Consider the following 17,037-nt stretch of genomic DNA (forward strand, 5'->3'; position numbering starts at 1 on the left):
GCTTGGAACTGGTTAGCTCATGACCTCACCAGTGCCACAGGTGTTCCCGGACTGGTGAGCAGGTCCGTCACCACCATGCGGACCTGAAGAGATGAAAGGAGGACCACCTGAACCAGTGGATACACGAGGCCTGTGGGATGCGGGATGCCCCACAACTGTGTATGTAGCCATGGAATGCAGTATGTAAGGATTTAAAATGGAGTATGTATAATGGATAGTAATGTCTCAATATCCCTTCATTTACTTTACAGCTGCAGGTGACTGTGTTACGAATTAGCAAGCCTATGAAGATAGGCTGCTAAGGCTGCACTGCCAGGCATGTTAGTGATTATTCTGCATGTATTGTTATATAAAATATGGGAGAGAGCATGAAAGAAAGTGTTGTAGTCCAATAATACAGCCATAAAATGGACTGAATAAGTCCTCTACATGTACTGTCAGATAAAAATGTTAGAGAGGCAGAAAAAGAGTGTAGTAACCCATTAAGAAAGGTAACAAATGTCTGGAATAATATCTCTGCAGGCACTGTCATATAAAACAATATTTGAATGAGCCTGAAAAAAGAGTGTGCTAACCTATTAATAAAGGTATAATATGTTGTGAACATGTCTGCCATATATACCTTTAAAATAAATAAAGGAGTGAGCCTGTGGAAAAGTGTGTAATGTCATTAATAAAGGTCTAAAACCCAGAGTGTGTCTGTTTCACTTAGTGTGAAATGTTGTTGTACCCTTGCATTATACAAATAGTAATGTGCTAGAAAGTGCTGTCAACCCAGAGTTCTGCAGTCCCATCTAAAGTGGGTGATGGAAGTGCTAGTAGTTGTGAAGTAAATACACAGTCCTCAACAGTCAGTTACTGGCTGGCATGCATAAGTAAATCTGGCACACGAGTAGCATGCGAATATGTTCCCCAGAAATGTAAGTGTGCTTCAATAAATGCAGGGTTCTGTACAATTAGAAGTGAAAATGTCATGTGAAAACATCCAGGTATGTAGATAAAGAAATATAAATGCAACCATGAAATATGTAGCAGTAACATCTGCATCCTGGACAGTTAGTATGTGAGATACAGGTCAAGTATAGATTGAACTAGCCAAACCCATTACACAACCTAATGCATGGTGGCAAGTGTAATAATACATGTACGGAATATACACCTGAGTCACTAAGAATGTAGTGTAGAGTAAAAGTGTTTATAAGATGATAATGGGGGGGGGGGGTTTCTACACCCTACTGTTTGTGCATAAACCATGCAATTCCGCACCTCAGAGGGTATGTGTAATCTTAAATATTTGTCAGGATATATGTCCTATTGTTCCATAAATATTTGCATTCATGTTGATGCATGTGCCCTGTTCAAACACCATGTTCATGGTAGCCTGTTGCTACCAATCATCCCTACATGCGGTTGGAATAACCACTGTTGTTCAATATATGCATGTGTTATGTTTGCTGTTCAACTGTTGGAACTGTGGTATGTTGGGTTAATGGGAATATTACTGAATGCTGTTACAACTAATCTGGAATGCTGTTGTTTATGTTTTAATGAAACATACCGAATCACAGAACATATGGGAAGGCCGGTCCCAGCAGACCCACCTGTCTCTCCTCAGTTGGCGAGTGCACCTGGCACCAGTGGCTCTGGTGCCCAGCCTGAACTCCCCTCCTCCATTGGTCCTGTGCTTTGGGTGGAAGCACTGCAGGGGATGGGGCTCATCCCCCCCATGCAAGCGTGGGCGGAGAAGGGCCACCCGTCACCCTTCTAAGGTTCTGGGCTGTGGTGAGTAGGGAGATCCAGCATTCAGTCACTGATCCCCTATGCCAGCTAGAGGCGAGAGTGGCACGTCTCACGGGTGAGCCTGCCCGTCCTACTCAGCCCCCAGCACAGCCACCCCCGGGGCTGTGAAGGTGCAGTGGTGACTGCCCATGGGTGGGGATCGCAGTTCCACTGTTACCATCTGTGGGCTCATGGGCTTGCGATTTCCCAACAACCTTCCCCGTCAATTGTGTTCACCCACCCCATGTGTCAAATTCCACCCCTGTATGCGTCTTGTTTGTCTTGTCTGTTTACCTCCCCAACCTACCTCCCCAAATATACCTATTTCCCATACCTCACGTACCACTCTCACCTGGAAAAAAAAAGGGGGCAATCTGTACGCCCCATACATAGCTTCCCATTTTGCACACATATCCATAGGACATGTACACCAATAATTCTAATTTTCAGTGCAACAAACTATGTTGTCCTCACCCCTCTCTTAGGGGTGGAAGGTCTCAAAACTCACTCCAAATTTTCAACATATGCACAGCTGTTGCTGTTAAAGAAATGGGCAGCTATGGGCCTTCCCTACACCCTTCCTGCACATCCCAAGCTTGTTTTCCTACTGTTTATCCCTCTCTGTGCTCCCTTTTTTCACCAATTTCCTATCTCCCCATTTTCTTTTCTTTAAAAGAAATTAGCGTGGGGGTTAGCAGTATAAGCACTTTTAAGCAGTAGCTAGTGGGGGTGCGTGAGTGTGAGCTTGTGTGCGCTTAACTAAGCATTGCTAAGCATCGTGCAAACCCGCGCCAACCCACTTACAACTGCTTAAAAGTGCCTTAGTCACTCTGTATGACAAGGCCCTTGTATTGCTCAGCAGCAAAATAAAAAGACCCTTGTCAGTCTCAAACCCGGGACCTTGGACTCACCAGTCTGCATGAAGTACACTAAACCACAACTGAATTACAACAACTTAATGCGCAATTTATCATGCATTACCATGAGTGAATGTAAAGGGAAAATAGGTATGGCATAACACAAATCTTGTTCTGTTGGCCTTAACCAGCAGGTGTTGTTGAATTGCATGACATGACTGTGAAAAGAGAATTAACCATGCTAGTAGGGAATAAGGTTACAGTAGCAGCTTACAAACCCCACACAGTATCACAGCAGGATACACACTGGCATATTAGCATAGGTCACAGGCCAGACCTCCCAAGAGTGACTGCTCTACAGTGATGACCCTGATTAGTAAACAAAAGTTAGCTGTGCCCCACTGACTCCCTGTGAAATGTACTAACAGTAGGCAGAAAGGTGTTGAATCTCACTTAATAACAAATGTCAATAAGTGAGAGTAGACACCACTTGCACATCAGAAAAGGTGTAGTAATAGAAATGGTCTGAATCACCCAAAGTCTGAACTGAAAAATGTCAGAACTATATCACAGGTGTATCCCAGTTATATGTACCTTTCCCTGAGGCTGTTCAAAATATATGTGAGAGTATCTGAAGCCTGGAAGAGTCAGAAACACACAGGCATATCAGCTTGTCTGCTGTTACACACTCTGCAAATAGCTGTAGAATGAATCCCACAAACATGCCCTTATGTAGAAGTACAACACAGAAATAGCAAAAGATGTAGCCATGTACTGCTAGCAACCACCTGTGACAATGCCATTGTTCAGGTGCTGAAAAGACTGCTGTGGTGCACAGTCAAAGAATACTAGGCTGACCTCTGTCCACCATCTGGATATGTCCACAGATGGGAGCTACTCAGACAGACTACAAGCCTTCATAGACATACAGGTACACAGCAACTCTGCATGTTCAGCAAGATAAACATCACACAATAATAAATAATGCACACTGCATTTCTTCACCCCTACCCAAAGGTAATATATACCCATGTAGTCAGGCACAACCAAGGGTGTAGGTAGGCATACACAGTCCAGAAATATGTCCAGTCGTCCTGAGCAGACTGTGCTAATGCCAACACAAACCACAAACTGTTCAGATGTGAGTAACGTACTAATGACAGTATAGCAGTTCACAAACAGTGCATGTGTCTGATATTCATAATTGGTAGTACAACATACTTAGATGTCCTCACCACTCTCTCAGGAGTGGAAGGTTTCAAATATCCCACCTAATGTATTGCATATGCACAGCTGTTGCTGGTAAAGAAATGGGCAGCTATGGACGTTCTCCACACCCATCGTGTACATCCCAAGCTAGTTTCCCTACTGTCTTCCCCTCTTTGAGCACCCTTTATCACCACATTCCTATATTCCCATTTACTTTTCTGTCAAAGACATGAGCGCAGGGGTTAGTGGGAGTGAGCACTTGTAAACAGTAGCCAGCGGGTTTGCACCAGTGTGCGCATGTGTGCGCCTAGCTTAGCATTGCTAAGATATGATAAGCTCCGCCAAGCTTAGCTTACTATTGCTAACATAAAGTAAGCTAAGCTAAGCTTAGCTTAGTATTGCTAAAATACAATAAGCTAAGCTAAGGCTTACCGTCACGCAAACCCATGCCAACTCACTTACAACTGCTTAAAAGTGCCTTTGTCACTCTATATGACAAGGCCCTTGTATTGCTTAGCAGCAAAATAAAATACCCTTGTCAGTCTCAAACCCCACACCTTGGGCTCACCAGTTTGCATGATGTACCACTAAGCCACAGCAGATACACAATAGGTTGGTGCTGAAAGAAATATAACATGCATTACAAGGAGTGCATGTAAAGGGAAAATAGAAAAGCCATAGGAATACATTGCAATAAAGAAATATGACATGCATTACAAGGACTGAATGTAAAGGGAAATAGGAAAGCCATAGGAATACATTGCAATAACTACTGTTGCATGTCAGTTAATTTCCTAATTCCAAAAGAAAGTACATACTCCCATGTATCCAGTGTTAGCATTAGGAGGTGTGAGTAAACTTACACACCGAGAAGAGTGTACTGGAAGAAGCAACAATCAGGTTTCAGTACTACATGCATTTCACTGACTACAACCCAGCTTCAGATATGAGACATATACCAACCTTCTGACTGACACAACAGTGTCCACAGCAAACAAGCATGGTCTCCAACTTGCACAACTGAAAGGCCTATGCCTACCTAACCTATCATTTTATAGCAGTGTCCTGAAATCACAGTGAGAACTGCAATTACAACACAGCAGGCTGCATGCAATTACTAAATGGTGGGCACCAATGGGTGCAGAGGCCATCACATGCACATGTGCATATACCTACAAAAGCAGCCTGTACTTGCTGTCCACACATGCAATAATATAATTGCAGCAACTGGAGAGAGAGAGAGAGAGAGAGAGAGCGAGTGAGAGAGACAGACAGACAGACAGACAAACAAACAAACAACAGAAGCAGTTGGAGACCAAACCAATAAATAACAACAAACAGAGGCAGTTGGAGAGACCAACCAAAAAAAAAAAACAGAGGCGGTTGGAGACACCAACCAACCAAAACAAAAAATAAAACAGAGGCAGTGGAAATCACCAACCTAAACAAATAAAAAAACATCAACAGGTACAACAGACTGAGGTGAGAAATACAAAGATAAGGTATGTAACACAGATGTGTTTGCTGGCATCCGAATGATGTGTCTGAAGGGTACTCTACATTCTGTGAACACTCCTTATGTGGTAGCAGTCTGTATCTATATGTATATGCAGATGTGCATAGGGCAAGGGACATACTGCAACTGTTAGTGAAGGCTGGACATATATATGTATTTGAAGGTTGCTATGTGCACATATCTATGTAGGTTGTAGTGTGTGGTATTGAAAACAGCAAGCAGTGCAGGTATATGTCATGTGGTGGTTAAATGCTGTGGGACTGAGTTACAGCCAGTGAGGTCTGCTACGGCTATACAGCCTGAGGACAGCGAAATGCATTCTGCACAACACTGTGCAATATTATTACACAATTGTATGTCTCACAACTGTTCCATAATAAATATTCCCACCATGAAAGGTGGGCAGTATATGTGCATATATGTGCATGTATATGTACAGCAGTGGCTGTTTACAAGTATGAGTGTGTGTGTATATATATATATATATATACATATATATATATATATATATATATATATATATATATATATATATATATGTATATATATATATATATATATATATATATATATATATATATATATATATATATATATATATATATATATATATATATATATATATGTGTGTATATACACACACACATATATATATATATATATATATATATATATGTATATATATATATATATATATATATATATATATATATATATATATATGTGTAGATATATGTATATATAAAATATGTATATATATAGATATATACATATATACATATATAGATATATATAGATATATAGATATGCAGATATATAGATATATACATATATAGATATATATAGATATATAGATATATAGATATATACAGATATATATGGATATATATATATATATATATATATATATATATATATATATATATATATATATGTCATATCAGTACACGACATCGGGATATCGATATCGACACATGAAATAATCGAAGCCGCAACGGACATTTAACAGGTAAGAGTTTTAATTTCGCTAATCATGCCTACCATGTTTTAGTAAGTGTGGCAGTGTTATGCATGTGTGGTAGGCATGATTAGCGAAATGTAAACCTCTTACCTGTTAAATGTCCGTGTTTGCGGTTTCGATTATTTCATGTGTCGGTGGAGTGAATGTCGATATCCCGACTTGTCAGTGTACTGACATGAACCCATATATACATATATGTATATAGATATATATAGATATGTATATATAGAGTGATATATAAATATATATGTATATACATATTTATATATATATATATATATATATATATATATATATATATATATATATATATATATATATATTATACATATATATATCTATAGTGAGAGAGGGAGACACAGGGTCAGACGTATTGCAACAGGTGCCTGGTGACCAAGGCACGGACTGAACACCAGTGTTGATACTGCAGTGCCATACCCCATTCCAAAACACTTTACCCACTACCTACCAGATAGGTGGTTGCCTGACTAACACTGAAGGTGTCAGAAGGGAACATGGGACACAGGTGTACAGTAGCCTCCCCTTTGTTATTCACAGTGCCACACTAGTCTTGTAATCTGTCTACGTGGTACGTGTAATCACAAATGATGTGTCATGTATGGAAATATAGGTCAGTGTTCCCCTGTACTCGTCACAATGCCCCATGTGGTATGTACCTCACATGACAACTACAGCAAGTGGAAAGGCCACAGACATACCTCACAAAGGGTAATACTGCCCTGAAACACATACCCTATGCAGACTGACTTACATAACCACAGCTACAGTGCGTTGTATACCGGCCACCCAGAGGTTACCTCTGCCAAACATACAGAGGTATGCCACACCCATAGCAGTCAGACAACCACCATGTCAAAACCTCACAATCCCACCGGGTTACACGGCCTAGGTCCCTAATCCCTGCAACCTCACTAAACAGTACATGCTGGAGGGATAGGCTCCTATTGGCAAATATGCCATACACTGGAGTAAACCACCCAGCATGAACAAGCAAGGCTCTTCAGTAGCAGATGTCAGACATATCCCTGATGATTGTCTGGGGGATAGGTAACATGCCCTGGGAATCACCTCTGTGTATCCTGTTGACAGGAAGAAGTGAAATCTAATTACATGTGTGTCACAGGCCAGTGTAGCATATGTCTAGGCTGTAGGCCCCAGGGACAATAGCGTATTACTTACTTATGACACAATGCACACAGACATGTACACAGTGCAATACCTGCTATGTGAGGTGGAATGAGTGTGACAGTGAATGTGTGCAAGGTCTGCGACGGTGTGATAGCTAAGTGTGAGGTTGTTTCTGTCATGGTTGTTTGTGTCCTAAGTGTGAGGCCAGAGAAAGATGTGTCAGTTACTGGGATGCAGACATAGTAGGATGGTATATGTTGTGACGTAGTTCCTTGTGTACGACTGTGGTGTTCCATCATAGGCTGAAGCAATACATGTATGCTCAGTAAGTGGTACTGCTGGTGACTCCAGCCGACATTTGAACTGTTGTACCACCTGAAGCTGTAGGCCTAAACAGCACAGTAAGGTGTATGTTCACATTCCCTGGTAACACTGTCTTGTGTGTTTCCTGTAGTCTGCACAGATTACATTCCTCAGGCATAGGTATCTGTAAGTAGGTGCACACAGTACTGTAAGGTACATAGAAAATGCTCATCTGTGTTAGCATACATTTGTGTGTTGTATGAATGTCTGATGTGTGTGTAATGATGCCTGTACCATGTCCGCAATCACATGTGTGATGCAGGGTTTGCATGTGTACCTAGCAACATGTATAGTATGCCAGCTATATTAACAACTGTGCACATATGTTAGGTAGGGGTATGGCATCAACGACTAGGGTGGGTTACTGGTTACACTGTAACTGTACTTCACATTCATTGCAATAGATTGACATATTTCTGCATGCATTTAGCTTGATATGCACCCCTGGCAAGGCTGTGCATTGGATCCCAAACAGTGAGCCGAGTACTGGTGTATACTGGTGTGTCATATGGAGTGTGGCAGGCAATGTCAGCCAGTTGTGGGCTGAGCACTGATATGTGGTATTGAATGTGTGTATCATCTGACAGATGAACAGATGCTATATATGGCAGTTAACTGATATCTGTACTGTATAATTTTAAGTGTGCCACATGACTTGCTCACACATATCGTTTACTTGTCTTCCAGGCTTATGGCTCATCACAGGAACCCCTGCTACACAGCTGCAGAGGAACAGGAAATCCACCACAGCCTGGTTCAGCACTATACCCTGCTGTTTTCAAGGGGCAGCCAGCACCAGCAGGAGTGTACTGCACTGTGGCAAGAACTTGTTCGTCGGGTAAATGACATAGGCATGCATAACCGGACATATGAGCAGGTACGCCATCACTGCAGTGATTTAATTAGACATGTCCGGCGGCATGCATCTGATATCCACAGACAACAGCTTGCCACAGGTGGTGGGGTGACCGTACATCCCCCCCTCACCAGAGTGGAGGAACTGCTGCTAAGTGTGGTGGCTCCTGGTCTACAGCAGCAACAATATCACACATGTGTTGTCATGGAGGCCGGAGCCACCCAGCATGGTGACATGGAGCGTGCAGGTAACATGCCCTAGATGTAGACTACTGTTACCTGTATTGTTAGATTATGCATGTGTGAGATGTGTACTGTGTTTAGCAGTTGTGCTGCCTATTGTGTGCAATACTGATAATTTTAATAGTATTTGTACACCTATGCCTGTTGTTCTACTGTAGTTTAGCACACTCACAGTAGCAATGCCACAGTTGTGGCCACTGACAAACTGTGTCATATTCTTGCAGGTCCCTCTGGTGTGACAGCAGGGCAGATGTTACATGCTGGTGAGTGTGTTAACACTTTAAACTTGGTATTGAATTGTGCATGTCATAGGTGAGGTGTAGGCCATGTACACATAGCACACTTACGCATAATACATGCTGTGCATGTTTGCTGTGAGACGTGAAACATCTCAGTAATGTCAGTAGCTGCCTCAATCACATGCAATGCACAGAGCATCAGACACAAATGTGGCAACACTGTACTGCACATTGGATAGGCATAGTTGACACATGTACACAACATAACACGTTTGTCATATGCAGTACACCTCAACATGCTACACATAGTGTAACTGGACACCCGCTGCCAGGTCACACTTCAGTATCCCACATGTCATCCACACACCACACATACTACACCTGAGGGGTAGGGGCCTAGCATGGGGCTCTGCAACATTCCTCAACACATAACACAGTTGTGTTAGGCAATGCTCCCTATTGGACACCTCACACACCCTTGTGCAACGTGGCTGTGTAATTGTGAACTTAGCCACGGCACTGCGGTTCAGGTACAGCATGCTAGGCGGTGGTCTAGCACACTTTAGTGGCCTTGAGTGACCACATGATGCATAATGATGATGGCTAATGGTACTACACCCCATACTGTTCATTGGCCATGTCCAGGATTGGTATCCCATCACATATACATGCACCACTCATCCCGTGTGTGTACATAGCATGCATGTGCTACACCTGTGTCCACAATTATCTGCTACATACACAGACACTGCAATCAGACATGGACATCCATGTGACGCACAGATAACACACGCAGCCATGGTATGTATACCTGTGTGTGATGGTGCACAGGACATTGCGGAGCTTATAATACTTGCACAGAAATGTTGTGTCCTTGTACACGTTGTGTTCCAGGGTGTAGGCAATCACTAAACATGTACACACATGCACCACAGCCATGTACACTGTCATTAACTATGGCTGTCTACACTCACACTGCATGGACTTGATCAACACTTATTCTGCATGCTGACACATGTGCATGACTGTTTGCCTTGTGATACTGTCACCCACCTTCAACCAGTATTGAGTATGATTTGGATTTCTGTTGTGTATGTGTATCTGCTGTAGTGAGGAGTGTGCATGTGTTCCTGCGTTCCTGTGTGCCTGTGTGCCTGTGTGCCTGTGTTCATGTGTGCATGTGTGCATGTGTGCATGTGCAGACCATAACATGTGTTTCCTGTCTTCCTCTCACAGGTGCTGAGTTAGGGGTTGGTGAAAGCAACAGGTGACCTGAAGCCACTGTCACGGATAGTGGTGATGATGACACATGTATTTTGGCACAGGGAGATTTGACAGGGTCTGTCATTGGTCCACCAATTGACAGTACATAGCGTTCAACCCCATCTGTGTGCACACGCATACTGCCATTACATCCCTCACCACCAATGGCCATAGGGGAGGGACAGCATACAGTTGGCATTGACCAGGAGAGTGTGGTACCCATGGCACGTGCATTCCCTCACAGCAGCCATAGCTGTAGACCTGTAATGGTACCACATAGGTGGAGGTCCAGGGGTTCTCGGGGGAGCACCACTGGACGTATTGCCCCTGGCAGGTGTGCACTCACAGGTCGTACGATGACCACTATGTTCCGGGCTGTAATGCAGGCTCAGGCACATATGGAACAGTACACCAGGCAGGGACTTAGGGTGCAGAGGGCACATAACACCGCTATCAATGACAGCATCCGTGACCTTGCCCGTGCCATCTGGACATACACCGAGGTCATTGATAGACTTGGGGGGAGGCAATAGATGCCCTCCACAACATGTCTTCCTCAAGCCAGGACTGTGCTGGATGGTTATAACGTTGATGCAGACGCATGCCAGCAACAGCTGGCAGTGGTCACGGACAGCCCACAGCTCACAGCCGCTCCCATAGTGGCAGTACCATCCCTAGCAATGCTGGGGCTGGCCTGTCCATTGTCCATCCCAGTAGACCACATGCATGTGGCTCTGGCCAGTCCCAGCAGGGACATGGGTCCAGTCGTCATACCTCTGCCTCTGATCACAGTACCCAGTCAGGGTTGGTACCCGATACCGTCCGTAGCACCCCTGCCAGGCACAGGTACTGTGTCCATGGCCAGAGACAGTGATCTGTACAGTCTGTGGCTGTCCCACAAACCACCGTATATGGCAGCCACATGGTGGAGCTGTGTGCATGCAGACACACACACATTAAGCAAACAACTAGGGCTCACACATACACACACACATTACATCAACATTGGCCCATGCTGTACTGTTGTCCCTCACACACACACACACACACACACACACACACACACACACACACACACACACACAGACATGTTGATTGGATGGGTCAATGTCAGGCTCTGGCAAAAAACAAAATGCCCTGTGCATATGATGATACCTGTGCCGCCTCCTGTCATCTGCATTATCGATGGAGGGACAGGCTAACATGGTGCTGATGCACAGGGTGACACTATAGCAGTGTAGCAATAATAGCGAGTTGTCAGCAAGGAAGTCTAACTACATCCTTGTAGGTATATCTGAGCAGACATTATGCATCAAAGCTCTGATTGTCAATGTAGCATTGTATACACCACTGTTAGATCTGAGTATGTATTATCCACCCATGTGCCACTTGGCTGATGTGTGATGTGTTGCGAGCATGTGTTATAGAGTGGACAGTACATGTGTAAAGTGTGCAGTACAGATTAGCAAGTGTACATCTGTGAACATGGTGGGTGCACACTGTCTGGATGTACGTGCATAGTGGACACATGGGATTATGGCATACCCTGTCGTACACATTATTAACATCCCATTGCATCTTTCAATGGCCAGTATGCATTCTACTACAGTTATGAGTTATGTACTAACATGGGTAGACGTGTGTATGACATGGGTTGACACTATGCTGCGAGTGATACCGTTAATATCAGTCAATGATTTGCAGTCTGGTGGTATACACAACCTCAACAGCATGACTATAAGCAATCATTGGATGATGTCCTGACAAATGACACACAGTAGTAGGGAACCCAGTATCAATTGGATCCTTCCGGTGCTGCACTATAACACTAACCAGTGGTGATGACCACCACCCATTACTGTGACCACACTTGTGTGTCATCTAGCCCCCCTTAGGTACATGCAGACACACTAGGGATGTGTCCATCCAAATCTGGGAATGCATGGAATGGCCTACAATGCATTCCCTGGATGGGACGCATATCCTACACAAGGGTATCATATAGACAGATACCTGTTGTGTGATACATGCTGTATAGCAGTAAGCCGACTATGGCATAGTCATCCTCGTGTACTAGACATACTATCCTGTCAGTACCACACTGGTGGTAGCCCTCAACATGTATGTCGGGCACCATTGTGTACATACAGACCCATGTTATGTCATGTGTCCCTTGGTATCCACATATCAATAGGTATTGTGGAGTCCCAAGGTGTGTCACAGACATTAGAGGCCTGAATGCATATCCACAAGGCAGTCATACATCTGTAAAGACTGTCCATTCTTGACAGACTTTGTTGTGTATGACCATGTCTGACATATACCCCAGGCATATACCCTCACTCACACTACTCTTAAGTAACTGTCAATGGTGTGTGTGCCACAGATGACCTTGGCCACAGAACATTACAGTGGATGGCCGTGTCACATACATACATATGTGACTTACGATCTGAGTAGCAGCGGCACAACCTGTCAATGGAAACAAATGTATTCATGTAGTATGCAGGCTTCACACCTATGTACTGATTGAGGGGACATGTACACATATATATTTGCCACACAGATACCTAATGTCTGCAATGCACTTACTGTTGTCATCATACCATAGTAAAAGCAAAACCCATACAGTGTTGACCAACAGTGACACACACACAGTCAGCATTTGCAGGATTCAAACCCCTACCTACCTATGTTATGATACTAGGGAGAAACACATTAACAGGGCACGCTATTTGCTTTACTGGCTGGTTTCTCTTCTCCTGCAGTATTTGTAGGATGGTGACATCATCAGACGTTCCAAAGAGGAATGTACCTCTTTCAGTGTGTTTTCACAGTCTCCAAAAAGTGCACTCTTTTCAAAGACACTTGCACACATTCACTGTTGGCAGGATTCAAACCCCTACCTAACTATGTTATGATACTAGAGAGTGACGCATTAACATGGCACGCTATTTGCTTTATTGGCAGGTTTCCCTTTTCCTGCTGTTTTTGTAGGATGGTGACATCATCAGACTTTCCAAAGAGGAATGTACCTCTTTCAGTGTGTTTTCACAGTCTCCAAAAAGGGAACCCCTTTCAGGGGCAATTACACACATGCACACACTCACTGTTTGTAGGATTCAAACCCCTACCTAACTATGTTATGATACTAGAAAAAGATGCATTACCACAGTGCGCTATTTGCTTTAATGGCTTGTGCTTCTTCTCTTGCAGTATTTGCAGGATGGCGACATCATCAGACTTTCCAAAGAGTAATGTACCTCTTTTAGTGTGTTTTCACAGTCTCCAAAAAGGACACTCCTTTCAAAGACAATTGCACACATACACACAACCCCCCACACACATTCATTGTTTGTAAGATTCAAACGCCTACCTAACTATGTTATGACACTAGAGAGTGACGCATTAACACAGTACGCTATTTGCTTTGTTGACTGGTTTCTCTTCTCCTGCTGTATTTGTAGGATGGTGACATCATCAGACTTTCCAAAGAGGAATGTACCTCTTTTAGTGTGTTTTCACAGTCTCCAAAAAGGGCACTCCTTTCAAAGACAATTGCACACATACACACACACTCACTGTTTGCAGGATTTAAACACCTATCTAACTATGTTATGATACTAGAGAGAGAGAGAGACGCACTAACACGGCACACTATTTGCTTTACTGGCTGGTTTCCCTTCTCCTGCTGTATTTATAGGATGGTGGCATCATCAGACTGGACATGCTGATGTGTGTACACTTTGTTTTATGCCATTCCAGGAATGGTCCATGTGGGTCAGCAGGTATCAACAGCTTGAACATGACCTCAGTATCCTTACCTTGTGTGATCTATCTGTGGACACATTGACATTCCATCATATGTCAACACATATTTATGCACAGCTTCTTGGTTTTGTGGACACTACATGTGTCTGGGATGTTGATAAAGGTCTATTCAAAGTCTATGTGACACAGGTGTAGATGTGTTTATTGATATATGTCCTGGGTGGCTGCCTTGCAAACAATCTAGCATGTTTGGGAACCATGATCCACATATGAACATGCCACAGTTGGTAGGGTTGTGTGTGTGTCAGCTTCCAATAGCTCTGTTTATGACTGCAGCCATGATGGACTCCATGACCTTGCAGATCAGACCTCATAGGCGTACTGGACTTGACTTCCCATGGCGTGTTGTGCACCAACACTTGTGGGGAGTGCCATATGTAGCTGTGACACATTTAACGGTTCCACGTCCTGTGTAGGTGGCGTGGCTCAGTTGACTGTTCAGGTGCATGATTTGTTTGTTCTGTAGTTTGTGCATGACACATATTGGGAATCAATGTATTCCACCTGCTGCCATGCTTTTGGCAGTAGGGGTAGCTGCTCATCCATTCTACATGTGATATCTCCTGGTATGATGATGTGGACTATTGTCAGTGGGGGATAGGTATGTACATATGGGCCTGTCTGTCATGATGTCGGCATTGACACTCAGGTAAAGTTGGCCCTGACTGAGGACATATATGGGTGTACATTGATATTTATGACATAGCTGAAGGAGGTGTCATGATTCAGTCTGGACTCCTTCTCAGCTCCTCTTTACAAAACACTAATGAACATGAGCACTAATCCCTGTTATACTCTTTTACATGCTTAACACCCTACTGATCCTTTGTGATCAGGCTACAGAGTATGTCATGATAATATCCTGGCATGTCCAGGGGTCAGTTTTGTGTGTACTCTTCAGTCCAGCTGGTGGATATTGTGATATTGACACAATGTCACATCTGCCTCATGTACACAGACAACCCTCTCCTCCTCCCAACAAACTCAGATATATGTGTAAGATGCACCTATATAGACATACAGGGAGCTGAACTCTCTCGACCCATGACTGGCACAGTCTATCAGGTGGTGAAGGTAACCACACACACCACATATCAGTCTCACATATCCTCTAGCAACAGCACTCAAGCCACATTAGCACACATTGACATACTCGGATGCTGTAAATGTACTCTACCTAAGCAGCAGAGACCTCCAAAGCAGACACACACACACCTGCTTCCCCACTACAATACCCACATATCACAAAGTTCACAATGTCAGTGTGCCACACAGTCACTGCCCTTCGGGCTAAACAACACACCTAATACACTTGTAATAGGCGACACTTATGTTCAGACACACTGACGTACCACTCACCAGCCCTGACAAGGGAATAGTCACTTTGGGCTGTCTGTTGGGTGCCAGGATCTGCCACATAACACAGGCAGTCAGGTCACTCCAAAGCAAGTACAAGACTGGCACCATCATTGTCCATGCTGGTGTGTGTAACCTCAGACGTTACTCCCTGGACGACATGACATGATACATGGAGGTACACTCTGATCATGTAGCCCAGGCCAGTATGACCCTGACCTTGACTAGCATCTTACACCCACCAATTATGATGTCACAGTATACAGACACACAAATCACATTTAACAGTTGGCTAACAAATTTGTTTCATTCATAGGGGATACAGTGTCTGTCAGCATATGGTGACATGCTCAACATGCTATGTAGCATCACTATGGACAGCTTGCACCTGTCACCCTTGGACTTTGGTATGCTGGCTAAGGTTCTTGCTACCACCAGAGTGCCTTTTTTAAGCAGGGCTCAGAAGACAAACCCACCTCCATAGACATTACAGGTTAAATGAAACTAAGGGTAATGCTGCTCAACAACAGTTGTGTTAACCTCATATTGTGGCCACTCAGGACTCTCCTCAGTATGGAGGAGAGCAGTATCTGTGCACTGACAGACACCTGGTTCAGGCTCGCTTATGCACACCAGCACTACCAGGTTATGTTTCATACCATGCTGTCTGACAACAAGACTTGGAACAGACAACACAACTAGGAGAGTATCCATATACATCACAGATACACACACCTCCAGGTTAGTAGCACTGCACAAAGCATTACAGACCATACATATACAACTACCATTGTGCAATACTGCCTTTCAGTTTGCTGCCTGCTACAGAACACACTCCCAAACTCAGGAACCACACTCAGCTTTTTTGGGAACTATGGAGAATATGAAGGTCTCCACAGACACCATTATATTGTGTGACTTCATATTCACACATATTGACTGGGGATACTACTCAAGCCCCGACAACCTCACCCAACAGTCACTACAATTTGTGGACTCATATGCTTTGGCACAACCAGTCAGCACAGCCACAAGGGGGAATACATATTGGACCTGCTCATCACCAACATGGGGACTCTATGTTCCACACCAGCGATATATCCCTCATTGGTAAGGTCAGAACATACATGTATCTCACAGGACATACATATACCCTCCACACACCCATCCTGGGTAATCTTAGTGAACTTCTCATGAGCCAACATCTCACTTCACAGAAGCAAGGTGGTATCCTTCAGAGATCCTGAGACAGTAGCATATATGGCTCACACTGCTGCATCCTTTACATACATATTCTATGGACACCTAGTGGACTGCATGGATTGTGCTATCCCAAATAACAACAAGACCCACTAC

Source organism: Protopterus annectens, chromosome 2.part0 (genome assembly GCF_019279795.1).
Source record: "Protopterus annectens isolate FY-2018-M chromosome 2.part0, PAN1.0, whole genome shotgun sequence".
Taxonomy (NCBI): Eukaryota; Metazoa; Chordata; order Ceratodontiformes; family Protopteridae; genus Protopterus; species Protopterus annectens.